The 27,689-nt window shown below is 47.0% G+C and overlaps 1 protein-coding gene and 1 non-coding gene across 9 annotated transcripts in view; one reads left to right on the top strand and one right to left on the bottom strand.

Moving 5' to 3' along the window:
• The window catches only part of FOXN3 (forkhead box N3), a 393,063-nt gene that overhangs the window by 134,203 nt on the left and 231,171 nt on the right, over positions 1–27,689 (top strand). Inside the window, exon 1 of one of the 8 annotated variants that reach the window (XM_077910302.1) lies at positions 21,794–21,942. The exons of 6 other annotated variants lie outside the window; for them this stretch is intronic. The gene's annotated coding sequence lies outside the window, so the exon portion shown is untranslated. Of the gene's footprint in view, positions 1–21,793; positions 21,943–22,009; positions 22,261–27,689 lie in introns of those variants that run through there. One more of the 8 variants, XM_077910305.1, reaches the window with a different exon arrangement.
• On the bottom strand, positions 15,254–15,359 carry LOC144321380 (U6 spliceosomal RNA). Its single transcript, XR_013387046.1, has one exon. It is a non-coding gene; the product is annotated as a U6 spliceosomal RNA (small nuclear RNA).

Raw genomic sequence — 27,689 nt, 5'->3', positions numbered from 1 at the left:
GAAGTGACCCCGGGACCAAAAGCGCTTACTCTGCGCAACCCCCTGGACAGCACTGCGCGGCCTCCTGAGTGTGTAGCAGGTGCCAGAGGCCTAAGGGGGGAGAGCTAGACCAGGCGGCCCGAGCCCCATCTCACTGCTGCCCCAGCCTCATGTGTCCTGGAGTAAGCACCCCCTCTTTAAAGACTTTATTTATTCATTCATGAGAGACAGACAGAGAGAGAGGCAGAGACATAGGCAGAGGGAGAAGCAGGATCCCTGTGGGGAGCCCGTTGTGGAACTTGATCCCAGGACCCCGGGGTCATGCCCTGAGCCCAAGGCAGACGCTCAACCACTGAGCCACCCAGGAGCCCCCTAGAGCAAGTCTCTTAATCTGGCTGGACTTCATGGTCCTGCCTGTAAAGTCACAATTGGCAACTAGACGATCCTAAGGTTTCTCCCAAAATGAATATACTGTCATTGTGCACTAAAGGCTAATGGTATGGGTGCAGATTTAAATTCACCCTGATGGGGGGGATCCCTGGGTGGCTCAGCGGTTGAGCACCTGCCTTTGGCCCAGGGTGTGATCCTGGAGTCCAGGGATCGAGTCCCTCATCTGGCTCCCTGCATGGAGCCTGCTTCTCCCTCTGCCTGTGTCTCTGCCTCTGTGTGTGTGTGTGTGTGTGTGTGTGTGTTTCTCATGAATGAATGAATAAAATCTTAAAAAATAAATAAATAAATTCACCCTGATGAAAAGGGTGTTTTGGGGCGATCCAGCTCATCAGGGGGTTTTCAAGGAATAGCGTGACCTTTTGGGAGTCCCTCTTCTCAGGTTTCCCAAGCTTTTACTGCTCTACAGTAGCTACAGTGTCATTGTCACCGTAAAGTCATTTAAAATGGCCCTGCAATGGGACACCTGGTGACTCAGTGGTTGAGCATCTGCCTTTGGCTCAGGGCATGATCTGGGCAAGAGATCGGGTCCCACATCGGGCTCCTTGCTGGGAGCCTGCCTCTCCCTCTGCCTGTGTCTCTGCCTCTTTCTCTGAGTCTGTCATGAATAAGTAAATAAAGTTAAAAAAAAAATAAAATGGGCCTGTTGCTTTTTTTGAAGGACACATCCCGCACAACTCTTTTCTGAACTCCCCCCTCATTCAAAGGGCCCACTGATAGTTCACGATGCAGAGACCCCAACGTCGAGACTTCCGCAAAGTTGAGCCACGTTAGCTTGGCCTTCTTGCAACAGGAGGCGGACGGGGTGAGCAGCAGAGAATTACTTTTCCTGGCCCGTTTGGAGAGCTTGCAAATGAAATTTGTTTCCTTTTGTCCTTTTCGACTCAGCAAATACCGTGTTTGACTCTTGGCTGTGAGTGGGGCTGGAATGAGCGTGGCTAATCTCTATTTAAGGGCTTTATCTTCTCCAGGGCCAGATCAGCCAAAATCTTGTGCTGCTGTCGTTGACTGGGGCCTGGAGGGGTCTCAATGGTTCTGTTCGTGGGGCTCAAGGCTGGGGCTCACGGCGAACCCAGAGAGCTCCACACCCAGGACAAAGTAGCTGGCAGATTGGGAGGGCAGCTGGATAACTTTTTGGTAATTATTTGTTTTCAGGCGTGCCAAGGCTGCACTTGAAACTCAAATTATTCACAAGCATAATAGCCAAGTTCTCAGTTCACGGTGTATCTTCCTGCTGAGTGCAGAAGGAATGGGGCAATTTTCTGAGACGCACATTGTAAAACACTTGTTAAAAGTGCATCAAAGAGGCAGTCGGTGTCCACGGCAGACCTACATGCTGAGTTTGGGGAAAGAACGATGGGCTTGTCCCGGGAGGAGAGGAAGTCCCTCAGTAGAGAGAGAGCCCAGGTGGCTGTCTCCACAAATGTCCCTTGTGCGTTTCTAACACAGGGACAAGCAGAGCGAAGCATCCAAGGCCCAGGGAGCCAGCCCGGGTGAAGGCAACGAGAAGAGATGCAGATGGCAAGAGATAGAGAACAACAGATGCCTCTGGAAGGAGAAAGCCCCGAGAGCCGGCGTTGTGGAAGCAGCGGGCTCCCGTGGTCTGATCCGATGTCGCGCTGCACCGTGCCTTCCTCCAGATGTCCTGGTCGCTCTGGCTTTGAGCAGAGTGCCCGTGCAGGCAGGACAGACACCCTGATTGCCCTTCCCACCCCCCTGTAAACTCACCCACACCTGCTCCTCGGTTTTGCCCGGATCTCTGTCGCCCGTGCTTCTGTGCATCCGCATCTCCGGCCTCCTCTACACGCCACGCCGTGCGCAGAGGCAGCAAGGCTGCGGGATGGGGCTTCGGTGCCCGTGGAGACTCTGCAGTAACTGCCCCCGCCTCACTTTTGCTTGTTCCTTCTGTGTCTTCCTTCATTGGTTTGTTCAGGTGATCCTTTGACTCGGTGTGTGTTTAGTGAGCACGTACTGTCTGCTGCGTGCTGTGGGTGCTCAGGATCTGGCGGTGGACGTGGCAAAGGAGGGCTACGCCAGGTACCACCATGGTGTGTGTGTGCTGGCTGGGTGAACATCTGGGACTGTCTCCGGATCACCTGTCCACAGTTAAATGCCCAGATTCTTCAACTGGGACATGTCCCCACTAAAAAAAAAAAAAAAAAAAAAACAACCACAACAGAGATTTTTATTAATACAGATTCCAGGCCCAGGTTCCAGAGATACTGAGATCTTCACTACCTTAGTACGTACTTAGTTTGTTGGGTCAGACAGGTGTGATGGACTGTCAGTCTTTTGACTTACGAATCAGCCATTCAGTTCAACAGAGATTTCCTGAAGACCTACTGTGTGTCAAAGCGCTCTGCTTTTGTTCTGCATCACCGCAAATCCTTTCCCCCATTTCTCAGCGAGGATTAGAGAGGGCCGTATGAGTAATAAAAATGAACGAACATGGGAAAGGTAGTCTCTGTGGCAGGGACTCCTGTTAGTAGGGTTTCTGCCGATGGGCTGGTTGATCTCCATGATTTTTCCACCACGCCAGTAGGAAGTACAGTCTTCAGCTCTTCCTCCCTTTTCTCAAGTAAGTACTGTTACTTGTCCCCATCTTCCAGATGAGAACACTGAGGTTTCAAGGGGTTAAGTAACTTGCCCAAGGTCATACAGTGAAGAGTGTAGAACCAGGGCTTGAACCTCAGCCTCTCACTCCAGATTCCATGCTTGCAACCCCTGTGCCTTGTTGGATTGGCCCTCACAAGTAGGCTGTCAGGTGTCCGGAGGCGAGCTCAGAGTCACATGTTGACTCGTAGGGCTGGGGCTGAACCAGAATTGCCCACAGACACTGCTGGTTCTCTGCGACTGGTCTTCACGTTTTCCTAGCGCACACATCTTTACCGGCACCTTGTCGGTGTCTGGAAGACAGCGGCCTAGCTGAAAACCTGCATAGAGTTAGTTGCTTTGAAGGAGAAACCCTGTGGTTAAAGAAGAGGCCATTGCTGGTGTCAGTTATTAACTAGTAATTCCAAAGGGGTGAGTTGAACTAAATTGTGTGTAACTTCTCTGATAATTATGGTTGTAACAGATGCATGGGCCGTAGTGAGTTGGGGCTGTGTTAATATTGGTGATACAATTAGTTCCCATTTTCTGAGACCGACTGCGAACCAGACATGCTGGATATCTGCCATATATTATTCCCATCTTCCCCAAAGCCCTGGAAAGTGGTTGTTGCTCTTCTGCTTTACAGAAGAACCAAGGGCTCACGAAGGTTAAGTGACTTGCCCAGGACCATACAGCTTATCAGTCGCTAACCCAGCCTCGGCTGCTCCTAACACCGTGCCTTTCCAGTCCCCTATTTGTTCATTAACATTTATTTATTTTTATTTATTTATTTTTTTTACTGACCACCTACTAAGGTGCCAGCTGCTCTTCTTGGTGCTGGGGATGCTATGGGGAATATGGTAGATGTGGTCTTTGTTTCTTGGGGCTTATACGAGACAGTGGTGGCCTTCCAGAGCCTGGGACCCCTATGTAAAACAGGCAAGTGGGGAGAATGGGATCCAAGACATAATACGAAGGCCTTGAACCGACAAGGCCCAAAGCCTCTTCTGTAGTTAGGGTTTATTTTTTCATTTTTATTTTTTATTTTTTGTAGTTAGGGTTTAATCAGGCAAGTAACTGTAGAGATATGAGTCCTCCAAGGAGGTTTAATTACTTATCAGTGTAGGTTAAAGGAAAGTACAATTAGAAGATTCAGAATAGGCATTTTGGGGTTGGCAAGCTTGCAGTTGTAAGCCCCGGGCTGACTTGAGAACAGCCTGCAGAGGGCGGGCCATCTAGCTGCCATCTTGGTAGTCTTGCTTTCCTGGGCCCTCCCACCCCCACCCCCCAGTACCTAGTCCTGGCCCCAGTCCTCCGGACAGGTGAGGAGGCTGATGGCTACTCATGCAGCTGGCACCCCTCCCTGTTACTCCACAGGCTGCATGGATGGTACTGGTGCGGAGCCATCCTGGTTCTTGTGCTGCTCAAGGTCAGCATCTCTGGCCCACCTGTTCAACGCTGATGGCATCTCCCTTCTCCCCATTGTTGTGACAAACCGTCCTCACCTATTTGCAAGCATTCAGTTCTCCCGTTGAGAACCTTAAAAATGTGCTGGTTTTTCCCACAACACTAGTACCCTTTTGCTCTCTTCCCTTGGCTGGCTCTACATGACCTCCAGATGACTCCAGTCAGACTTTCCTCGATTGTTCCTTTTCCCACGGTGTCCTGTTTTCGGGCCCTGGGTCTGTCTGGTATTTCCACAAATGCCCATCAAGTACCCCTTGCATGAAGGCTCTGGTCAGGGAGGGGTCAAGATCTTTACGTGAGAGAGAATATCGAGACATGGTTCGCTGCAAGCCCTTCATCTCATGGATGACAAAGCTGGAACACGGGGGAAAAAATTGGTGCAAGTGGACACTCCCGACTCATTGCCCGCACTCTGTCACCCTGGCTACTTCTCAAGCTCAAAGTAGCTGTAGTGGGAAGATTTTGGAGGCGCTGGAATTTTGAACTCTTTATGCTGGAATTGCAAAGATAAAATACATAGCTCACAGCCACTATCTTCTAGAACATACAAGAACCAGTCCTTAGTCTCACTCCAGCATGAGATGAGGGACGCAGACAGTGTCGTAGATGATCAAACAATGTGAAGATGGAGGAATTCACTTGTTAACCTCTGATTACATATTATTGTTTAATGTTAAAAAAAATAAAAACATTAAAATCCTGACGAACATAGAAATGCTTTTCACGGAAAGTTTAAAATCCTGCATGATCCACCCGTCACACATGTTCTTTGTGCGCCTATTAACACATCTGATACTATCGTTAAAAAAAAAATAGGCTTGTTCTTCAGTCTGCAATGTGCGATTCTCTCCAAGCATCTGTTCTCACAAACACCTCAGTTTACTTGTTTCTTTTGAAAGCTGCAAGTGTCTGTTCTATGAACGAGCCGGATGTACTAAGTGATCCCTTTTTGATGGACATGGACTTCTCTCCTGTTTTCCTCTATCACGGATGATGCTGCAATAGTTCTCGCACGTGCATGTTTTTGCACAGTTGTGCGTTTCTGGACAACAAATCCCCGTGGGAAGGGATTTTATTTAGCAATATTTATTCGAACTTAAATAAATATTGCTAAACATTCCTTCTTGAATGACAGGACTTACTGACACTCTCATCCACATAGAACGGGAGTGCCTCTTTCTTTACATCTTCATCTGCACCGGGTTTTACCAAGCTTTGAAATTTGGGAGCTAAATATTTTTAAAGAGACAGTGTTATCATTCGGGACAATTTAAGTTCATTTTTCACATTTGTTATCTCTCTTTGTTATCTCCCACAAAGACTTTAAAGGTATGGTTACATTTAAGACAGGCATTTCTTTTAAAGGGTTTCATTTTTGGAAACCTGAGGCCCACATCTAGTTTCTCCCCAATCTTTTTTCCTGTGTTCCCTGCTGGAGCGGCCTTGTTCTCTGGCCCCTGGCCCACAGGCTGTTATTGAAGTGGAGGCGTTGGTCTTCTCAGGGCTATTGATAGGGGGACATAGCCCATCCCCAAGGCCCCACACCTTGATGAGGGCCAGGGCTGAAGAGACTTGGTGAAGCCGGCTGATTTTTTTAAGCTAAGCACCCCCTTAAAGCGGGCTTCCCCCAGCAGGCTTTAGAGCACACATTTCCTAACCCAGATGGCCTCGCCAGCCTGGACACCTGGCTGGGGGAATGAGCCGGCACCCCCTGCGTCCGTATTAGTGCTGCTTCCGTGATGGCGCTGATGGTCTCAGCTGTGCACATTCCGCCTTCCCCCAGGAATGCTGGGGAGATGGAGATGGGTTTGGCCAAGGAGCCTTTCCATGGTGGCTCCGCTCAAGCACCAGTTAAGCCAAGGGTGGATAAATGATCCTTCCTTGGAAGGTCAGTGTTGTTGGGATGCCCTCTTTTTAAAGCTAAATTAAGAAGAAGCAATATCATCTCTAGAAAAAATAGTGCAGTGACCATGTTCTGGGTGTTCTCAGTCTGTTCTTTCTGCCTTTCTGTGTCCCAGCCCCTTAGGGACACACCCCGATAACATCCCTTTATGCCTCCTTGAGGGGCATGTGGATCCCTGCTTCTCTCCAGCCTGTTCTAGGGAATGACCTTGGTATTAGTCATTTACACACTAGTGTGAAGGCAGGGCACCTGATTTTAGATATGAGGCAGCAGTACGTGAGGATTGAGCATCAGGTTGAGGCTTTTAAGGTGTGGTTCATTCTTGCTTTCTGAAATCACTCCATCAAAACAGTCCTCTCTTTTGTATCAAACGCCTTCAGAGTGCTGAGATGGTCAGACAAGGCAGACGGTGGAGTAGTCATATTCTCCGGAATCCAAATGATTTGGGAAACTCTGCAGGCCCCAACCGCCCATACCCGAGGGGCGACTTCCGAAAATATATTTTTAGGTATTTAAATGGTCTTTTAATTTAAACCGTATAGTATATCCACACCCACAGGCCTTCACAATTTTTCCAATGGGTAGTGAAAATGGAGCAAAAAAACTGAATCTGAAGTGTTAAGGCAGGCAGGGGTGGTGAAGATTTCACTTGTGGGACTGTCCCCCTCAAGCTACAGTAATTCCCCAGAACACACACAAGGACTTGGCGTCATTCCATATATATCCTGGCCTGTTCTCAGGCTGACGCCTGTGTGGTGACACAGCACTGACAGGTAACACGATGAATTGAAAACATATCAATCCAAAGGCCAGCTCAAGGGAAGCCTTGTTAAACTAGAACGTGGTCTGGAAGCTCTGTTTCCAGAACTGTCGGCTGAGGGAGAGGACACAGGTGGCCCAGTGGTCATTTTTAGGGTGAAGGCCCTGATGTGAGGAATTACATTTCCTGACAACGAGGCAGGATATTCAGAACGTCATGTTACGTGATGGGCTTCACCTTCCCCGACAGAGGATGGGCTTCACCATAGAATGGCTCCCGGGGGTCAGGTTGATGGCAAGAGCTGGCTGCCTCACCCTGCACTTCTGTGGATGACGTCAGCATCCTGGCATTGACGGCAACGTGAGAGCTACCCTGTGTAAAGTTGGTATCTATTTGGGGATTATTCAATCACCGGTGGCTTTCTCCCTCCTTCTGTCTTGGCTGGTCAGCGTGAGCTTTCTATTTGCAAAATCCTGGGCTTCTCATTATGAAAGAGACCTTAGGATTCATCCAGTTGCCCCAATTGCAAAATTGGAAAACTGAGATATCCCTCCTTAAGCCGTTGTTGCCTCTGGGCCATATGCAATGTCCCGTAGATACCAAGGAAGGAGAAGCTAGCCCTGAGGGACTTTTCTGGCATGCTGCATGTTCAGATTCCTTTAACAGGCAAGCCCGGAAAGTTATTTCTGTCAAAGGCACGGGGTACAAAGTTTTAAAAAGATAAAATATACAATATTCATCTTCTTAGGTGAAAAGAACATTGGAGAAGAGCTGCTCCTGCCTCCACTGTCAGAAAAAGATACTGAAGTCCAGAGTGGTTCCAGGGTTCATCCAAGGGGATGGGGTTTTGAGGCAGACTTAGAGTGGGGTTGGGTTGGGCTTCAGGGAATTGATGAAGTTTCAGCCTGGGGTGTTAACCAGGGAGGAGGAGAGAGAAGAAAAAGGATGAGAGAAGGGAGTCCTGCCCCTAAGGCACCCGGGAGAGAAGGCGTAGATGGCAGCCACAGGCCAAGGGGACCTTTATAGATCTGTCCCTCGGTGGGCAGATGCTAGAGGCATCCTTACTCATAATGCTCTTGGCCTGACCTGCTCGTCCATGAAGCTGTGATAGCAGGAGCTCAGTAAGATCTTGCAGAATGCATTTCATTAAGTCTAGAAACATCTCTGTGGAGGTTGGGAGAATGTGAGAATGCCATGAAATGGGCCAGAGCTGAGTCTATCCGGGGGCTCTCATATGCGGGAGTGGTTGCTCCTCTCCTGCTGTCCCTTGGCTCAGTGATGCAACAGTGGGGAGAGTCCAGAGCTGCAGGAGGGCTCCTCTAGCCAGCTGGGGGCCCAAGCAGTCTCCCACACAGGGCAGAAAGTGGAGTAGACCCAGCCTATGGCTCTGTGCCCTTGGAACAAGCAGATCCTGCTGTCAAAGTGGCACCATCACTGGCTTAAGAACAAGGGACATGGCCAGTGTGCCTCTAGTGGCCAGGATGCCCTCATATTAGTCCTTTGCTCTGTCCTCTTGCTGGACCCCCCACCTTGATCCCCTTCCCCCATAGTCCATTCCCCTTAACTCAAGAAATCTGACTTTTAGGCCAACTGGATTTTCTTAGAGGGCTGGCTTTCTGGCTCCCCCCATGATCCCGTCTCCCCCAAGAGGCCTCCTGATGGCAAACTCCCTTAGAGTTGCTGAAGGAGGCAGAAGTCCATGGGCAAAGCGATCCGATCCCCGTGGTGAATTGGCTGAGCCTCGTACGCATATGGGGTTGTAGGTCTGGCAAAGCCACAGTTCCAAAAAAGAATGCAAAAGGTCCTATAAGTTGGCCTCCTGCCCCCAAAAACGTGGTAATTCCAAATGTCACCTTGGCATTTTCTTCTCAAATAAATTCTGTCTTGTTCGTATCACAAGGAAACTGGAAACATGGACTTGAGAACTTCTGTGTTTATTTCTCAGTCCTCTGATTGACTTGTTGGGTGACATGTTGAACTATTACATTTCTTTCGTGGATAAATGTGAACATGAGCTTTGAGATTTTTATCTGTTGAGGACTGGAGGCCTGTGGTTTATTTGGAGTCAAAGAAAAGTATTTGGACTTCGGTATTTTGTGTGTGTATGTTTGTGTGTGTTTATAAAAATAGGATATAAGGCAAAGAGTAGCTTAATATTATTGGATGGTAGAGAGCCATATGGATTTGAAAAAAAAAATTCACAGATGATTTAGAAGGTTGATAATATTGTCGTTAGAAACCAAGGCGCGGGGAAGATTTGGATAGAAGTGCTGTGTCCGATTGCTAAGAAAACAGAAGGCGTGATGCTTTGGAGAGGTGCTTTGCCTCTTAGGAGATATGAACAATTTTTGCGCTTCAGTTCTTTGTAGTATTCTCATGCAACACAGGAGAGATGCAGGAAAGAAACCCATCTTGAAGATGGAGAAATAAAGACACAGAAGGTAATGTTGCTGCAGGAATTCTGGGACAGAGGTGAAATTTGAATCCAGAGCTTCTTGCGTCTCTGGCTACAGCACGGAAGGCCTCATGGAGCAAGGGTGTGTGTAGGTGTTGAGCACCCTTCATTGCCGAGATGCTGGCTTCTGTGAGACTCCAGGTGACCACTGGCCCCGGGAGGCAGGAGCCTGGGGCTTTCTGGATCAGGATCTACACACAGCTGTCTTCATTTTCACAAGTGACCTCCTTGACCTCTGGGGTGGAGGGAATGATGGACTGAAACACTCTGATGGACGTACACATTTGGAATTTGTTGTGCTGATGTGTATTAGGAAGAGAACAAACCTCTTCCTAAGAAACGTATGTTAAAGGTGTGTTTGGGAGGTGAAAGGTGAATCTTTAATGCATATGCAGCTGAAAAAAACATTTATTTTTTACTTATTTTTTTGGAAAAAAATGTTTTTTTTAGAAAGCACTATGGACTTTTAATAAACTGTGGATATTTATAGACAAGTCAACCAAAACAGACGTGGTGCCAGGGACACAGAGTTGGTTTGGGTTTTTGCTGTGTCCTGGGTGATGGGGGATGTTTCCTGGTTTGGGAGGTAGAAATGGGAGGGTTGATAGTTCGCCGGTATTCGGTACCATGCTGTCGTTTTCAACAGAGAGGATGTCAGAGGGAGACTGCTTAAAGTTCAGAAAGATACTCTGAACTGTGTGGGGTTGCTGGATAGCACGTGAGCTTCAAGTCCCCTTAATTCCTCATTAAAACACCTACTTGAGGGATTCTGCATTTTCCCCCTGACTCACGTGCTCACGCCATGGAGAAAGCTCATGCTTTTCCATCTCCTTGGTCATCGGTTGAAGATATAAGTTAGGATCTCCTTTCTGGAGAGCCGTTGGGCAGTAGGGATCCAAGGCCTTACAATGTGAGTACTCCACCCGGCAATTACACTTTTGGGACTTTACACCGTGCACGAGTGAGGCCGTGCATCCGACATGGTTCACAGTAGCAGAACACTGGAGATGTTGTGAGTGTCCAGCAGAATGAGCGGGGGCTGAGTTCCTGGTCACCCCACATAAGGCTCTCCAGGCATCCACTCATTCTGCATTGTTTATTAAGCACCTCCTGTGTGCCAGGCCCACAGAAGGGGTGATGTCAAGACTGACACGGCTTCAGCCCACCTGAAGCTCAAAATTTTGTTGCAGCAACAGATTTCGTATAGCGTGAAGCAGAAAAAGGAAAAAGAAAAAAAAAAAGAAAAAGAAAACGGGCACAAAGTGTTTTGACAGTGTGCTCTCACGTCCCTTGTATGAATAGAAAAACCTGGAAGACAGTCTGAATGAACAGAGGCCTAGAAGCTTTGGGCAATGGCCATATATCCATGCATATTTTTTCCCCTTCAAATTCTTCTCTAGTTTGCAAGTTTTCCACAGTGACCATTATGATTTTTATACATTTTTTCTTTTAATGTGCCTTGGACGATAGAGAAAAAGAAGTGAGCAGACCTGGATTCTAGATTCAGCTCTTCCTTAAACATGCGGTGAGCTCTTGAGCGAGCCAGAGAAGCCTGGGGCGCAGTCTGGGGAGAGAGGCCTCTGAGGCTTGCAGCCTGCGGTTCCCAGATCCCAAGCTCTCGTCTCCTCTGAGGACACTGGGGGATTGTGCCGCACGGTTGGCAGCCTGGAAGCTTTCCCAGGAGGCAGGACTGCGGCCAGGCTGCTGACGCCCCAGTCCCCGGGCACCCTTTTGGATGTCCTGGGTTCTGGTCCTCTAGGAATCTGGGGTGTGCTCAGAGGAGGAAAAGGAGTTTGTGTATTAGGCGTATGTAATTAAATTAAGGAAGTGCCTCTAACCCTGCAAATGAACATCGACTTGGATTATCTCAGCCAAATGTCACCGCACCCCGAGAAAACAGGTGACGGCAGCTCCACTGAGCGAGCTGTGTCTGGGGCCAGTTATGGTGTGCGAAGCATTTTGCGGACATTTTCCTAGTTGAGGCTCCTGGTGACACCCCTGAAGTGGGCTCATCACCCCTGTTTTATAGGTGGGGACCTTCCACTCAGAAAGCAGGTAACCTGAGCAGGCCACTCTGGGAGAAGGGGCTGGGAATCCAGTGCCGCTCTCTGTGCTCTGAAGCGGCGTCTCTAACCTCCCCTGGGTTGTGCCTCCCGCTCCGAGAGGCGGGCTGTATCGTCGCGAACCCACAGGTGTCGACAGCCAGGCGGTGCGTGAGGGGCAGGGTGCTGGTGGCCTCAGGGGGGCCGACTCTCAGATTGGGCACAGTCCTATTTTTGTTGCAACTGGATGCAGAGCCGGCTATTCTTAGCTGCCTTTTCTGGGAGGGTTATAAACGAGGAAATTGGGGTTCCATGCACGCACATACACACACTCAGAAAGTCTAACCTCCCTGTGATAGCTGTAGTAACCTTTCCTCCTGCTTTGTGATTGGAAGTCAGAAGCCAACTATTAAAACCTCATCATAAAAAATAGAATAGAATAGAATAGAATAGAATAGAATAGAATAGAATAGAATAGAACAGAATAGAATAGAATAAAATAAAATAAAACCTCATCATATACCTGTGTTCATCAAAGAGTGAAACCTTATATCAAGTCCTGACCTTTGTTGTTTGACTGTTATTCTTGAAATAGTTTCCTTGCAGGTTCCAGCTTTGCTTATTTAGTAGTTTTTTTTTTTTTTTTCTTTTTTAAATGAGACATCCGGGAGGTATGGGGGACACACAGGTTGGAAACTTTAAGTTAAAATGAAGAGAAAGAATTGTTTCTTTTCCCCCATTGAAACAATGTTTCCATCGATATGATAGATACTATTTTCTGTGTTTCAATTTCAGTTCTTCTGTAGCTCAGATTCTTCTGATTCATCCTATATACCAGTGTCTCTAAAATACGGCTTTCATGTTATCATCTCCTCCTTCACCTAGAACATTCAGTGTCTCCCCATTGTCTCAGATAAAATACAAACTTGTAGGGTTTTTTTTTCTTTTTTAAAGATTTTATTTATTCATGAGAGACACAGAGAGAGGGGGTCGGGGCAGAGACACAGGCAGAGGGAGAAGCAGGCTCCATGCAGGGAGCCCGAGGTGGGACTCGATCCCGGGTCTCCAGGATCACGCCCTGGGCTGAAGGCGGTGCTAAACCGCTGAGCCACCCAGGGATCCCTCCAACTAGTAGGTTTTGAACTCATGTTCCTTCTTCATCAGTCTGCAACCTTGCATTTCCGGGGCCATCTTCCCAGTTATTCCCAGGAGGGATCTTGCTCACACGAACCGGTGTCTCCGGCACGGCTCTCTGAAGATACCCTTGGCCTTTCTCACTTTGAGCATTTGTTTTATTGCTCAGTGCAAGAGAGAACCAAGTAGAAAGTTCTCCTTTCCTTTTTCCTTTTTCTGAAGTCTTCCCCTTTCTTTCAGGCACTAGTCACATTTTCCTTTTTTTAAAACAAAAACAACAACAACAACAAAAAAACGAGTAAACATTCCTTGAACATCCCAGCCTGGGGTGGCCCGAGGTACGAGATCACTCATTCTCTGCAGTTGGAGGCACATGGCCTGTGGGGCTAGACCAGCTCAGCGCCCTGCCCGTCACAGGGGCCCCATGGGCACCCAGTGAAAACAGTATGTACTGAACTGCTGGCTAACAAGCTTCCTGTCCCGGCCACAAAATACTGCTGCACCAAGACAGGACCTCTTACCCTTCTGAAAACAAATAGTAATTCTTCTTGTCATGTGTGTGTATGTGTGTGTGTGTGTGTTCAAAATGCATATGTTGGGGGGGTATTAGCTAATTATTTGTCATGCATTTGCCACCCATGACTAATCCTATTATATGAATGAGATGGAAGCCCAGAGGTGAAAATACTTGTGTGACCTCACAAAGCTGAGCCTGTCAGTAGAACCAGCCCTTGAACCCACATTTCCTTCTGCTCACTTAGGAGGCCACTGTTCCTTTTAAACCATGAGTCATAGGCCGTCAGGAACTTCTGTAAATATTCTGATGGCTTTTGTCATCCTCTCTTTTTCTCGCTAAAGAGCCAGATAGTAAACATTTTAGGCTCTGCAGGCTATGTGGTTTCTATTGCAAGTCCTCAACTCTGGCCCTCTGGTGGGAAAGCAGCCATGGGCACTGCGTAACCCAGCGGGTGGGGCTGTGTTCCAATAAAATTTTATTTACGAAAACAGGCAGTGGATTGGATTTGGCCTGTGGGTTATAGGTTGCTGACCCCCTGCTAGAGAGATGGTTTTCTTCTCTCTGTTCCTCATATTGGGCTGAAAAGTCAAGTTCAGGCATTAAGGAAATTTCAGTTTGAATTCTGAGCAGGCCCGGCCATAAAGTATAGGCCAATACGTAAATTATGTCTGTGACTGGGAAGGCTGGCTGGTTAGGGATAAACTGGGAAGTTGCAGATGTTCAAGGGAAAGACTGTGTACCTAACTAGCAGTAGACAGTAGGTCATTCCAGGAACACGGGTGTTGGTCTCAAGGGGGAACAACTCTCAGCATTCGGGGCTGTGCTAACCAGCATGGGGGTGCTCTCCACTATAGAGGTGCACCATCTCCCCACACAACCAGACTGTTTGTTCCGTCATGCCCAAAGCTTTCACCTGTAGCCCACAGGCTGTCCCATTGCTCCCATCTGAATGTGGACCCCAAGAAAAGTCACAGTCATGACAGATGTCTTACAGTGAGCTCCCTGGTCGTATTATCACCCACTGTTTTTATTGGTGGCAGAGTGGAGCGATCCATCTGCATGGACAGAAAGGTGTATCATAGGGAATTGTTACTAGGAATGGCTGATACCCCTGTCCTGAAAGGAACAGGTGGGTTTGGGGGAAGAAAGTCTTAAAAACTAAGACTTAGCGTAGCCCCATGACTCCCTCCTGAGAACACATGCACACTCCAAGGGCAGCCCCCCCCCGACCCCCAATAGTGCTTTATCATTAGGGTTGGCAAGTTTATCCTGGTTCTGAGCGGGGAGAGCTATTTGCCCTTTTATTTCAACAGAGACTATGCGAGGCCCAAGACCGAGAACACAGACGTTTTCCCACCATCTTCAAGGAGTTGTAGAAAGTTATCAGGAAATCTTGATTAATCCTGGAAAAGGATTTTGATGTTTTTTTTTTAAACTTTTTTCTGAATTGAAGTATTGTCGACACACAGTGTAACAAAGCTTCGGGTGTACAGCATAGTGATTCCACGTTTTGCTGTGCTCACCCCAAGTGTAGAAGAATTTCTGTGGCTCCTTAGTAGCTTCAACTACAAAGAAAGAACAGGAAGAGATGTTTGATCTTTACGCTTAGGAGAAAAACGCCCTGGTTTTAGGCAGTTCACATAAATCCTGAGCAGGTAATTCTTTAAGTTGGCTCTTACCTGTTGTTCTATTATAATTCTCTTTATTTTCCACATAATAACATAATAATAGTAAACACTTGCAGGGCATTTAGCCTGTGCCCTGCATGCCTGTAGATGCTTTACATAGGTCTATCTAATCCTCCTGGCAGCCCTAGGTCAGTGGTATTACATCCCCATTTTACAGGCGAGGACAGGAGCAGCCTGTGCGCTTACTCATCCTGCTGCCTGCCTCTTGACTTTTATTTATTTATTTACTGGTTAGTTAGTTTTTATTTTCATTCCAGTTAGTTAACAGAAAAAACATGGCATGCTTCATGAATCCACCTGTCATCCTTGCTCAGGGGCCATGCTAATCTGGCCTGGATTGTTCCAGTTTTCTTGTTTGTGCTGCCAAAGGGGCCCTGCCTCTCATCTTTTAAATGGATGTTGCGGCCGGCAAGAGCACAAGTGTATTCCTTCTAAGGGATCCATTCCTTCCAGAGTGGACTGACCAGCCCATCGTTCTATTCCTTACTCAGCAAAGATTCCTTCCCTTGTCTGCCAGGCTGGACTCTGCCTGTATGGCTTTGCTCAGAAGGTTATGGTGTCTGTCCCAGTGGGTCATTGTGGCTGCCAGCAGTCTTGGGTGAGGTGAAGGAGGTCCCCTCTGTTATGTCACCTCTGTGAACCGTCTTCAGCCCAGAGGGGCACACCTGTTTCCCAAGGGTGCACCTGTTAACCAAGCTCACAGGACAGGTGTGGTAAATCAGAAGGCCTGTGTGCTAACCGGCAGTGAGAGAGACTACTGAAGGGGTTTGGTGAACTTGGGAATTGGGAAGGGAAGGTTGGGTGATTTAAATGCTCAGGGCCATTGGGAAAGTCAGTGGGCCACAGCGACCTCTCCCTCCTCTGCAGGAGGACACTTAAGTTCTTTAGATTTGTTAGCACAGTACATCCTGAGGCTGGGAAGTAGGTGTCTCTCCTTCTCTGGGACTTTGCATCTGTATACGCCAATCTTGCAGAAGGATGGCCCTTTCTATTCTAGCTGGTGGGGCTAGTAGGGCCAAGCAGAGACCCTGAGGTGAGCAACAATAGTGACCACTGACACTATTTTAATGGTAAAGTCCAAGGTCTTGCGTCCCACGGATTCCCTGGGCTTCTCACTGCTCCAAGAAGGTAAAGCACACTCTGCCTTGCAATTTAATCTTTTTTTTTTTTTTTTTAAGTAATCTCTACACTCAACGTGGGGCTTGAATGCATGACCCCAAGATCAAGAGTCATGTGTGCCACTAACTGAGCCATCCAGTTGCCCCCACTTTCATCATTTTAAAAATTTTTTTAAATTTTTATTTATTTATTTATTTTTGAGAGAGAGAGAGAGAGAGAGAGAGAGAGAGGGAGAGAGAGGGCAGGAGAATCTGAAGCAGACTCTATACTGAGTGTGGAGCCTTCTCCCAACCCTGAAATCAAGACCTGAGCTAAAACCAAGAGCCGGACGCTTAACCACCTGAGCCATGCGGGCTCCTGTCATCATTTTTTGACATTAAATGAGTGGCACCAAAACATAGCGGGGCCTGTTGTGAGTGGGGAGGGCTGATGCAGAGGGTTCAGGTCGCTGGGGAGCAGAGCCTCACAGGAGGGCCCAGGTTCTTCAGACACAAGACAGAGTCAGCGGGGAGTTCGTCAGACAGGAAGCACTGTGCAGATGCCACAGTTGTTCTGAATTGAAGGGAAGACAGGCAGCCGGAGGCTGGGATGGGACCCCTGAGGTAGAGCCACCTGATGGGACCCGTGAGGAAGAGCCACCAGGGCTGGGGAGGAAGGACAGCTGAGGCCGCAGCTGTTCAAGGCTTCCTTTTCTGCAGTCAGCCCAACACTCCCTCTTTTCTCCTTGTGTCCCTCCAGCCGTCAGCCTTCAGCTCTCAGCAAGACCTGGGCGCGTGGGCCCACTGTCACCACACCTGTCGCACCATGGCCTCATCAGCATTACCTGAACCATGAATAACATCAGAGCAGACGACTGGTCACTGACCAAGAGGTCGGGGCCACAGGGTGACCCACTGCAGAGTCCCACTGTTCCCAGTGACAAGGATTAAACCCTCTACCCCGCAGGGAACTGAAATAGGGCTCTTGTCTGCCCTGTGGGCTGGAGATAGCCCCTTCCTCCCCAGCCCTATTCAATTCGGGAGCCTCGTTTAAGAAAAAAATGTAAAATTACAAATGATGAAAGAAATGATGATGCTGAAAGAAAATGTAAACAAGTCTATGTTTAAAAAGCTGGCATCCCAAACATCACAAAATCCAGAAAAATAACACATGATTATTAATTGGCTGTTTGACATATGTCTGCATTTCCTTTTTTTTTTTTTTTTTTTTACCTACATTTTTTTGGGCTGTATGCTCTTTGATCACTTCTTCCTACAACAGTGATTTCAGAATAGCATTTCCCTCCAGATAATAGAAGGGTAATTCACTCTTTTCTCTAGCTTGGGTGATTGGGACTTGTTTTCTATTATTGATGGATTAGGGAAAAAAGCTTGTTTGCTTCACAAGTGGTTATTGGTAATGCCATGTAAATTTTTAGGATGATTGTCAAATGTGGGGGCATCTCTCTCTGTTTTTTTTTTTTCCTATATGAGCCATAAGACTTCAGGACATATAAGTGCTTTTTTTTAAAATTTTTATTTTTAAGTTAAAAAAAAAAAATAAAATAAAATAAAATTTTTATTTTTAATTTAATTTTTAATTTTTATTTTTAGTTTTTTCATTTAAGTGCTTCTGTGCAGTGACAAAGCCTGTGCTCATTCCACACATCTGGGGTCCTTCAGGGCCGTGTGAACAAGGGGTGCTGATGCCTTAAGCTCCAGTATCTGGTGGCAAATCACCCTCCTCGATATAAATGTTACGTAGAACCTATGTGATCATTTTATGTATTGACACTCATCTTTTTAATTTCATAGTTTTAGGATTACTAGAGAAAGTGTTCTCATTGACAATAAATATAATCTTACATGAGTTTGGTATGTGCAGTGGTCACTCCTTCTGTATCATTTGTTAATTGCCTACTCTGATCAGCCTACCTCATGTTGATCACTGGGAAGCATTCGATGACATAAAGCAGATAAGACACAGCTCAGTGTCTTCATCTAGTAGCTGTTCAATAAACAGCCATTAAGGCTCGCATCACCCCTTCATCAGCACCTGATTTGGAACTGGGTGCTTGGAGATGTGAAAGTGGGATATCATCCCTCCAGGAGTTAGAGATGGGCCTAATTTTGGGTCCAGCTCCGAGACCAAAGTGGGAGTCAGGGTTTGTCTCAAGTTATAAATAGAATGGTCCTCGGGGCACCTGGGTAGCTTGGTCAGTTAAATGTCCAACTCCTGATTTTGGCTCAGGTCATGATCTCAGGGTCCTGGCATCAAGCTCCATGTCAGGCTCTGTACTGGATGTGGAACCTGCTTGAGATTCTCTCTTCCTCTGTGTCCTGCTTCCTCGCTTGCTCTCTCTCTCTCTCTCTCTCAAAAATAAATAAACCAACAAATAAAGAGAATAAAATATTTAAAAAATACAATGGCCTTCCCTCATTAGCCATGAATTCTCTACAGTTAATCTCTATCCATGAATTCTTCAGTCATCAATAATACTCTATAAACATAGCCACAGTTACATATTAAGCCATACTTTTAAAGAGCTTGATGATAATGTTTAGTTTGCTGTGTCTCCCACAAATCTTTTGATTCATACCAGGTTCAGCCACAGAGGTTGTCAAAATATGGTTTTCTATTTTGCAATGTTAAAGACTCTTCTGTGGCAGAAATATCTGTGTACAGGGAGTCAAGAAGCTGGAGTTGCCACAAACTCTGCATGGGTACCTGCTGGGGTGCTTTTGGTTGCAAATGACAGCAAAGCCACGTTAAGCGTCCAAAAGACAGAGGGCGTCTCAATACCCAGCGTGTGCACTGGGTCCCAGCTGGGCCTGCCCGTTCTTTCTTTCATGCCCATCCAGGGGCCGACCAGCGGGGTCAGTCCCACTTATTCCATGGGACTGGATGTTTGGGGTGCTGTTGAACACTGGCAAGGACACTACCCATGTGCATTCTGTGACATGTGGGCCCTAAATCACTTCGCTCCTTTGGACTTTATTTGCCTCATTCAATTAGGGGCTCGTCCGACACCATTAGTAAAGCCCTTCCCAAGAGTAACCTTTAAGATTTTATTTTCTGTTTGCATTAATTGGTTTTTGTAATGAATAAACAAATCTTTTCTGGCCACTGCTGTCAAGCCAAGAATGTAATTAGTAAATAAATAGCTCTGTGTAGATTAAATGATAAGTCAGGGCAGTCAGCCTTAGTGACTTTGTTCCTACTCATGAGTTGTAGATTTTGATCTAGAAAAATGGGCCATAGAGGCTGTGAGGGAAGAGCCTTGGAGCATGGCTGCTAAAAACTGCCCTGACTTAGTAAGCGCCTGACTTCGTAAGGGTATCTTTTGCACAGCAGACGCGACTTGGTTGTTCCTTCACAGGAGATCAGGGAAGGTCTGGGCAGGCCTCCTGTTTCTTACCATAACCATTGGAGCTTTGCTCTGATGCTGGTATCGCAAGGAAGCCAGGAAAGGTTGCATTTGGATCCGGAGGGAGCTGGTGTTGGCAGAAGCCAGAAGGACTCTAAATGGCAGTGCAATCAGATCCCTGTGGATAGCTGAGGGTTTCTCGGGACTGAAACCACAGACCTCAGCTTTCTACTCCATCCACTTTTTACAGAGCCTTTGGCTAGCCCTGAGATGAGATTCCAGTCATGGCAGCAGGAGAGCTTTCAAGGAAGCACAGGGAGGTGGTTCATGACAAAACGAACTCCTCGGCCTCGGTACCCAAATCTAGGTGCCAGAGATGGCAGTGAGCTTTGGGAACAGCTCTCCTCCACGTCTTCAGTGCCCGGGGCTGGGAGAAGATTCCAGAACACCTGTGGGGCCCAGGGCTGCCTCAGTAGTTTTGCCCATCTGTCCAGGACCTATGGGGAAAAGTTAATCGGATTGGTAGAGCAGTCAGTCTATTTCCACTGCGACTTGCTGATTTTTGAATGAATTGATAGAGTTGCCAAAGGTTGGTCTGTGCTTTGATCGAATTCTCTGTAATTTAGCTTCTGGAAGATAGTTCTGGGGTGGTGGTCAGCACTGTTTCTAAACTGGCAGGCAATACTCTCTGACTTTGTGTGCAAAGTACAAAAGTGCAGAGCTCGAAAATGGTTTCTAGTGAAATGGAAGCATTAGCTTGAAGGGAAGCTATCAGATCTTGATCTCAGTGGTCATAGCAGATGGAGAAAAGGTTCATTTGTTGGCGTGGGGGAGGTTAGAGTATGGATTGAAGAGAGAGCACATCGTTCTGTGAGTTGCGTAACGGGCACCTCCATGGCACCTTGTTTGTTTCTGAGGGTCCATCCGAATGGGAGATGCAGATAGACTTGGAGTTTCGGGCCTGGCCTCTGGAGCTGTCACTATCATGAGTTATTTTTTGTTGTTGTTGTTGTTTTCATGATCGTCATGCTTTTATGATCAGTAGGAGCACGGCGCTGGTGTATCACCACTGCCCTGGGTATTTGGGTATTTTTGTCCCTATGCTTGTCTGTTCAGTGAATGGTGTCTGCATTCGGTACGAGCCTCAGGGGCTACCCCTGGCAGGACAGAAGGGATGTCATGGTTAGCGGCCCATTTTGCAATATGCGATGCAAAAAAGCAGATGAAACAGTCCCCCACCCCAAAATCTCTAACGAAGAAGCTCAGGATGTAGACTGCAAGCAGCAAGGTACATTTCTGTGATCTTGAAAACTAGGGATGGAGAGCATGCAGAGATTAGAGAACGCAGCGGTGAAGAGTGTGGGCTCTGCAGGCCCCAAACACACGGGGTCTTGCCTTTTCAAGCAAGCACCACTGGCACACGCCTTAATTTCTGGAAGCTCAGGATCCTCGTCTGTAAGAGGATGACCGCACCTCCCTCATCAAGGTAAGTGGAAGGAAGAAATAAATAATGCAGGCAGAGCTCCAGGCGAGTAGGAAGCAGGGGAGAGCTTTTGGCGTTGTGTATGTTTTATGAATCTTTGGATTGCAGGAATTGGGCCCTTGGTGTTCATTGTTCTGGCTATTGCTGGGCAGGTGGTCCTCCCTCAGGAAAATAAAGAGTAGGGCCGTGTCAGGAGTGTCTGCGGACCAGCCAGGTTTCCCACCCGTGGAAGGAGAGGGTAGCTTGCTGGCAGACATGTGATCAACGTGCGGCTTGACTTCAAAGCCATGTTTGGTCCACACCTTTCCCCAGAGAGGTGGCAGGAATCGAGTTCGCGGAGGGCTTAGAGCAGCCAAGTCTTCAATAGGATGCCATTTGTTGAGGCTTTTCCATTTCTTTGGTTGGAACCGGGTTTTCACACATGGTGTGATTAAAAAACAACGACGACACTGCAAGAACTCTTGCACAGAGGACCAAAGGAATGGCTTCTTAGCAGATACAGAAGGGTGGAGGAAAAAAAAAAAACAACCATGCCAAGCACGTGAAGACCAACCAGATTGCGTCGGTAGGTGGCAAAGTACTTGGCTATAAATATTGCAGGACTCCTCTTTCTCTACTTAAAAGAAAAATTGCTTTGCATTTCAGACGACAGAAATGGCCGGACAAGCCTTTGGTTCGTGTGCAAGAAACTGTGAAAACAACATGAAAGATTTTCCTAAAATGGGGTTTAAGTCAAAGCCCCGGTCTCGATTTGCCTTCCATGCATTATTTCTCATATGTTACGCAAGACTCCCCCAGGCCCCAAACCATTCATTTTTCCTGTAATCTCGAGGTGTGCACAGGGTCCGACGGAGCTTCAAACCTTTCTGCTTTCACTTTTGGTTAGTTGGAACCCCTATCTGGCGGGATTTGAATATGAGTGTTTTCTGTGGCTTTTCTGTGGCTCCTTTTCAAAGTATTCAAAGCAGTTTAAAAATACAGAATGTTCAGCGATCTGACCAAGAGCTAATGTAAGTACTTATTTGGGGGCTATTTTTAAAAAGATCTCTTAGGGCAGGTTTGAAACTCTTAACTCTGACTCTGTCTTGGAAGTGGCCACGCCGATTAAAAAAAGGGTCTGAAAAACAGGAGACTAGTCCTCTGCAGTCACAATGCTTTCCGTAGCGACAGTTAGGAGCAAAGAGCACAGTCTAGGGAAACAGAAGAGCCGAAATTACTTAATATTAAACAGGAAACTGACCAGGGGAGTGTGCAGCAACATGGTGGGTTTTCAGCAAATCTGTGGCCGGGTTTGTCCGTAACAAAAAGCCTCAAGGAGAACTTTGATGGTGAGTTTCCATGAAAATCTTCACCAGAACGTGGCCACTGGAAGCAGGTTCTGTATTATAGAGTTTTGAAGCAACCCGTTTCCACCAGAGCCAAAGGAAATTTGGAAGCAAATTGAAAACCTCTCCAAGAGTGGAAAATGCTCTGCACTTGTGTTCTGCCTTTGTGCAGGGCTGTCACTCACCCAACATGTGCATATGAATATTCTTTCTGAAGACCTGGGCTTCATTTTAAGGTCAGCCTTCAATTTCTAGAGAATATAATTTGCTGCTATTTTTAGGGCCTCATGATTGCTCGTAATAACTAATGGAAAAAAAAAAAAAACCTCAACAGAGAAATAAATGTGTAACAGCTGTGTCTGCTTAAACTTGATTAAAGGCAGTAAAAAAAAGTAAACAGAAGAATGAATGTGACAATAGACAAGGGGGAGACGAGTATCCCTCTCATTGGGAAAAGTTTTGCAGACATAACTCGTTCTCCTTCGGAGGCTGGCGATGTCTGTGTTTAAAGTTTACTTTACTGTTTGTCTTGAGTGGGATCAGTGTTGTAGTGAATAATTTATAGCCAGCATGAATGAGCTCATTAGTCACCTTTTCAGACTTTAAATGAGTTTTGTGGTTGTCATTACTCGAGCCTTCTGTTCAGCCGCCGAGCAAAATGACAGTTTGGCAGTTGGCTGCCTTGTTGTCGGGCAGCCTGCTCCCCTTCAGGTCTGTGTTGCTTTTGTATTTCATTGAAACCTTTCCTTTCTATCCCGGGGCTGGTCCACGGACTCTCACATTTCAGATGCCTTTTGCACCCCAAGCTTAAAGGAGAAGTTTTTCATGGATTAAAAAAAAAAAATCTTTCAGTTGCGTCTGCCACAGAGAATGAAGTGGATGGAGTGAGCTTTTTCCAGCAACTGCTGTGTATTATTCTCTTTGTGCTTGGTTTGATATTCAAGTTATTCAGAAGCAGCAAGCTGGGGAGTCGTTGCTCAGCGCCTGAGCCGGGCACTCACAGGGTGGCAGGCCTTTCGGGCCAGGGGGTGTCCCTGGAGTATAGAGGCTGGGAAGGAGGTTTCAGAGCGGGTTTGCATTTTGACAGTCCTGAAAAATCAATATGAGGTGAGTGTGTGGGGATGAAGAAACGGAACTCCAGACAAACTGCCAGGCCAGATTTCTAGGGCCAACAAAAACCATGTTATTCCTGCAAAGGGCTGGAGAAGATGACCCTTCAGGATCCCGGCCAGCTGGGGGTCCAGATCGTGGGGCCTGGCCATGACGTCTTCCTCAATTCTCCGTCTTCCCCGTGCAAATCATTGAGAGAAAGCAAACTGTTGCAGCTGCCTGCCCACCGTGCCTTTGGAGGCTTGCCTGGGAGGCTGGTATGTGAGGAAGACGAGCCTGGGCATGCCAGTAGCAGGTGGGATTTCTTTGGAACGGATGTCGTGAGGTTCATCCCTCCCTTTGAACCTGGCCTGGGCCACCTCCGGAGCGCTCTGACGTCCACTCTCTGGGACTGGACTCCATCCGGAAGTCCAAGACCCCGTGGCATGCCCACCTCGGGCCTCGGGTAGCCTCTGCTGGCACTCAGGCCGTGTGGAGACTTGCCCGGGGCGTCTCAGCCAATGGCCTGGGCCTCTGTTCTGAGGTCTCGTTGACGTTTGCTGTGAGCAACAGGCACTAATGGCTGCCATCGCCAACGTGGGCAGCGCACCCCCTTCCGGGATCCATATTGTTAGACAGCTGGCCTAGCACCGTGTGAGGCATGTAGGAAAGATGCTCAGTATTCCTCTCTGGAAGAAATGCCAACTTAAAAAGGATGCCTGGTTGTTCAAAGGGGGCCAAATCTTTGAAGCCAGCAATAGTCACATGTCTTTGAGCATGGGGGGACTGCAGGGTGTGGGGGGTATTAGGTGCATGGTGCACCCACAGAGAGACGGCGGTCCACTTGACCACTTGCTTCCCAGCGCCCACCCCTTATGAGACTGAGTGCTCAGCGTGCACTTGGGCCTCACAGTGGATGGGCATGTTTTGCTTGCACCTGAACCAAAACAGTAAAGGCATGCAGGAGGCTGTTTCGGGAAGGAGGGAGGATTCGAAGCAGAAAGCGTTGGTGAACTGCACGACCTAATAGAGAAGAGCAGCCTCCGGGTTTGCAGTCATCATAAGCTGAAAGTTGCTCATCCCCCAACCAGAGTTTTACGCAGCAGGGAAATAAATATATTGGTGATATCCTAACCTAGGCCGTGCGTCCCAGAGACCTTGTCAAATGCGTAGTTTTTACTTGTGTTTCAAAAAGGCCATCTTGAAGAGGGGAACTGACTGTCTGCTTTCCCATCCTTCTGAGAAAGTAAAACAAGAGACCTTATTCCTTGGCATGGTTAAGGCTTTGGCAGACTTAGCAACTGCAGCCCCCGAGACCATGGTACTTGGTGTACTTGAATAGAGGGAAACAATGAGAGCTCTTCACAACTTTGCAGGAGGAGAAGGTTGATGGTGCTACTTTTCTTTGACTCATCTGTGTAGTTATTAGATACCAGCTTGAGAGCAATAAAAAGAAGCTTTTTTTCTTTTTTTCCTGTTAAGTGATCGATATTTTTGATTACTGCTGTGCCACCTGTGCTATGAGCAGAAGAGAAGTACAAGGCGGGGTCCTTGCCTCTCAAGGCACTTACAATTTGTTTGATGCTCACTATCTAGTTATATATATTTTTTTATTACAAAGATACACCATACCATATTGATTAGGACCCAGGAACATGGAACTTCAGCTTTTCGCAAGTAGTGTCTTTTCATTCCGTTTAAAAGTCCCTTTTTCCTTCTTTCTCCTTTATAGCCTGCTCACAGTGTCTTCTCTCTTGAACCCCGCCACTCCTATCCTTCATGTCCTTGCCACACACACCCCTCCTCCTGCCCCGCCCCTCCCAGGGGTTCTCCAAGAGGAATTCAGATGCTCTGCATGGATCTGAAGCTTCCCTTGGTTCCTACCTGGGACCCGGCTCCAAACTCTGGAGCTAGACTCTGTGGGTTCAAATCCCAGCCCTGTCACTTACCAGGCAGGTGTGACCTTGGGCAGGTGACTAAACCTCTCTGTGCCTCACGTTCCTTGTTTATAAAATGGGCACAATAATATAGTACCCTCCTCACATGGTTAATGTGAGGCTGGATTGAGCCAATATTTGCCAAACCTTGAAATCCTGCCTGGCACCGAATAAGTGCTACCTAAGTGTTTGTTAAATATAGTTGGTCATTATTCATGTATTTATTCCATATTTGCAGATTCATGTACTTGCAAAAAATTACCTGTAACCCCCAAAGTAATGAATAACTCGGGGTGCTTTGATGGTCATTTGTGGACATGCACAGAGTGGCCAAAAATTTTGAATTGCCCCAATGCACACATTGCCAGCCTACGTCTAACAAAGCAACGCTCTGGCTTCTTCTTTCAGTTCTCATACTGTAAACAAGCATTCGTTCTGTGGTCTATTTTGTGCTCTGCTTTTTGTGCTTTTTTTGGTGGTGGTGGTGGTGATTTTTCTGTTTAACATGGCAGCCAGTCGTAGTGCTGGAGGTTTAGTGTTCCTGGGTGTGTGAAGGCTGAGTGCCTCGTGGACAATTTACAGAAGCCTTGTTGGAGAGGTCTTCATTCAGACATGAGTTATAGAGCTGTTGGCTGAGAGTTCAGTGTTAAGGAATCAACAATGTAAGGTATGTTTAGATGGAAAAGCATCTAAACATGGTTACATAGTCATCAGGTCACGAAAATGCTGTCACCAGCAGCTCACAGGAACCTGGCCGTGTGTTTCCCCCTGGGAGCAGTAGTTCAGTGTTTGCTAATTCATTGTTTGTAGAAACTTTATAGGACATAACTTCCACAAATAATGAGCCTCGGCTGTAGATAAATGGAGTCCAAGAGCTCAGAGTGGCAGCTTTTTCTAGGGCGAGCTTCTGACTGCCGGAGTATCCCTCAGAAGGCAGGAGAAGCGGAAGTAATTCTGGCCACGTGGAGTGCCTCAGCTGGGCACAGATTTTCCTATCAGATTTGAAAAAAGAAAAAAAAAAGATATAATCAATCTGGTCTTTTATAAGCACAAACTGTTAGAGAAGATCAATCTGAAACTAAGAGTAAATCTTCCCCCTCCCCACCAGATTCCTAATTCAAGAGTATTTTCCCTTATCTTTGGACCTATGTTAAGAGGTTGTAGGGGAAGTTGGATACTCGAAACCTATAAATCAAAAGCCTTCCTACAACCAGACAATAGACACCACAACACGGGGGACCATGTTTGTTATACTTAGTGGTTCTCCTGTTTGCTCAGAGCACCAGCCTTTTCAAAAGAAAGGACTCACTTTGTTCCTTCTGATTGAGAAGATCACAAAATTAAACTCTAACTTGCTTCTCCATGCTCTCACTTTTTGAAATGTTTGCAAATTGTTTCACCCATATCCTACAAGGGAACGTGAAAATGATCGTGAAAAAGGAAACCTTCACCGAAAATGACCGGAAAATCCAAATGGCAGGAAACAAAGGGAGCATGGGGCTGGGGGTGGGGGGGTGGCACAGAATATAATAATATGCCTGCAGCCTCTTATTTCAGCAATTTCCGAGTTTTCATGATTTTAAACAATGTCCCAGCAAACCCTCCTAAATACAGTGTTGCGTATTCTAGTGCATGTTTCCAGTAAGTGCTGCCCGCGTGGCTTGTGTGTGTCAGGCTCTAGGGTGAGTGTGTGGACCTTCCAGAACCGCTGGGTCACTGGGGTAGGTAGTCAGGTGGGCGACTTAGTGATCTTGTTAGAGTGCCTCCCTAGGATAAATTCCTAGAAGTTGCAAATTTAGGGTCCCTGGCTGGGCTCACTTAGGTTGTCATTGAACAGTTGTCCCCAGTCACATTCTTCCAGACACCCACACCAGCACGGGTAGGGTAATTTCTTTTCGGCCTGTGCCAGTCTGGTAGATGAAATGAGATGTCAGGATCGCTTTCATTTGCATTTCTATGTTTTTTTTTTTTTTTTTTTTACTGAGGTGGATCCTCTCTCCATGGGGGTTTTAATCATTTTTGTTTCTCTTTTGATGAATTGGCCCCTTTTCTCATTAGGGTGATGACTTTTTTTTTTCCTTTTTTCTCCCCTCATTGAGTTGTAAGGGTTATACGTTTAAATATTAACCCTTTTTTCCTATGTGTGGCAGATATTGCCTCATTTTTTTAATCTATCTTTTTGCTTGATTGATGACCCCAGCACGACACGCAAATTTTAAATTGGTGGGCAGTCAAATCTGTTAATGTTTTCCTTTGGATTTATTTACTTAACAAAAACTGTGCTAAGTGCCAGGGCACCGTTGTATGTGTTTTGCAAATATTAATTCATTTGATCTTCATCAGAACCCTATGAAGTGGGCCTTACTGGTAGTCTCCCTCCCTACCCCCCGCCTTTTTTTTTTTAAG

The sequence above is a fragment of the Canis aureus genome, chromosome 9 (genome assembly GCF_053574225.1).
Source record: "Canis aureus isolate CA01 chromosome 9, VMU_Caureus_v.1.0, whole genome shotgun sequence".
Classification (NCBI taxonomy): Eukaryota; Metazoa; Chordata; class Mammalia; order Carnivora; family Canidae; genus Canis; species Canis aureus.
Note: the sequence above shows the minus strand (reverse complement) of the source record. Positions and strands in the feature narration are given on the sequence as shown.